The following is a 2,346-nucleotide window of genomic DNA, read 5'->3' as shown; positions in this document are numbered from 1 at the left end:
TTCCAAATTTTTTTTCTTTTCAATAAAATTTGGCGATAGTATCTCACACACTCATTTGCTCTCTTGTACATTGCTTCACCACTCTCTTGACCTCTCTTTTTCTCTCCATATACTCCTCCCTTCTTGCATCACTTCTACTTTGTAAAAAACTTTCATATGCTAACTTTTTCTCTCTTACTACTCTCTCTTTATATCATCATTCCACCAATCGCTCTTCTTCCCTCCCGCACCAACTTTCCTGTAACCACAAGCTTCTGCTGAACACTATTGTTACACACTTAAACCTACCCCAAACCTCTTCAACCTCATTGCCTATACTCTCACTAGCCCATCTCTCCTCCTGTAGTTGTTTATATCTTACCCTAACTGCCTCCTAATTTAACTTATAAACCTTCACCTCTCTCTCTCTTCCTTGATGCTTCCATTTTCCTTGTAACCCTTCTACATTTTACTCTCACTATAGCTACAACTAAAATGTGATTTGATATATCTGTGGCTCGTCTATAATCACGTACATCCTGAAGTCTACCCAACAGTCTTTTATATACGCCCTATATCATATCTTGTATACTCACTCATCCTTTAGGTTCCCTCCCACAATTACTCTTTCACTTGGTCGTAAGTTCCAAAACACTCACTTAACATCTCCCAAAATCTTTCTCTATCCTCTAAACTTCTTTCTTTTACAAGTGCATACACACTTATTATGACCCACTTTTTGCATCCGACCCTTACTTTAATTCACATAATCCTTGAATTTATAATTTACATATCCTCTTCTCCTTCCATAACTGATCCTTCATCATTATTGCTACATCTTCCTTAGCTCTAACTTTCTCAGATACTGCTGAGTTAATCCCATTTATTTCTCCCCACTGAAACTCCGGTACCCCCTTCAGTTTGGTTTCACTTAGAGCCAGGACATCCAACTTCTTTTCCTTCATAACATTAGCAATTATCACTTTCTTATCATCTGCACTACATCCACACACATTCAAACATCCCATTTTTATAAAGTTTTTCTTATTATTTTTAGTAGTTTATACAGGAGAAGGAGTTACTAGCCCATTGTTCTAGGGATTTTAGTCACCTCCTACGACACACATGGCTTACAGAGTAAAGATTTTTTTATATAATAATAATAATAATAATAATAATAATAATAATAATAATAATAATAATAATATTATTATTATTATTATTATTATTATTATTATTATTATTATTATTATTATTATTACTTATTTCTACAAGTATATGTAAAACATATACAGACCTAAGTGACGTCAATGACATACTGTTTACAAGTTCCTTGTTATGCAGATTATTTAGTTTGGTAATACTGTTGTAGAGTATATCAATTTTTTCAGGTACCATAACTTGCACATTGTGGCTTATTCACAAACGTCTTAATATGCAACAGTATTCATAATTTTACTAATACTGTTACATATTAAGTTGTGGTGTGAGAGTGAGACTAAGAGGCGGTATTTATTCTCCACAGTTTTATGTAGACACATCCATGTCCGTGTTTACCTCGTGTCCACCAATACAAGTGACCTTGACAACCTATGGCAACGAGTTATCATTAGTGTATTGTGTAGTTATTTGTTCTCAAAACCTCAACTGCAACTTTTTTACCCTTCAAGGTACGTGTTACTTACGCAATGTATCTTATTTCCCAAATTTTTATTTTTGCACCAAAACAAACCTGAGCTTAATAAAATCCAATGATAATAATGTTCACTTTATTTATTTATAACTGTGAATAGATATATTGACCTGTTGTGTAAGGTTTCACGCTCGATTCTTAAAGTAATTTTCGTGAGCTTTTAAATATAGTGGGAATCCTTCTGGCCATTTGCAAGGTGTTGGTGGTGTTTCATTCATTAGGAGAAAGGGCAGTGTTTCCTTAGAGCGAAACGTTGTCCTGATGAAGACTTATTCTGCTATACGTGTTAAGATGGTTAGAACGTTTATTAAGATTTCAAAATATCATGCAAATAGTGAATGGTGCATTAAGACTGTCTCTTCCACCTCTGTCATACAGGAGACGCTTGCATGTTGCAGACAGTAATACTGGCCTCCGGCTACAACACAACAACCATTGGCTCCACTGTGGTGCCAGCTTACAGAGTAAATGCCCTGGGTATAGCACCCATCAACATAGTGCCAATAGCCACAGTCGGGTCAACCTCAGACTACTGGTCCTCTCCAAGATTTTCAAATGCCCTGGTAAAGGAAATTTGTTTATTAGGTATCATAGTGAAGCGAGACAGACACATTCATGTATGAACTTGCTAAAACGAGTCTTAGACATGTTTGAAGGTAATGTGTTTATCATTT

Source organism: Cherax quadricarinatus, unplaced genomic scaffold (genome assembly GCF_038502225.1).
Source record: "Cherax quadricarinatus isolate ZL_2023a unplaced genomic scaffold, ASM3850222v1 Contig1857, whole genome shotgun sequence".
Lineage (NCBI taxonomy): Eukaryota > Metazoa > Arthropoda > Malacostraca > Decapoda > Parastacidae > Cherax > Cherax quadricarinatus.
This window is presented reverse-complemented; position numbering follows the sequence as displayed.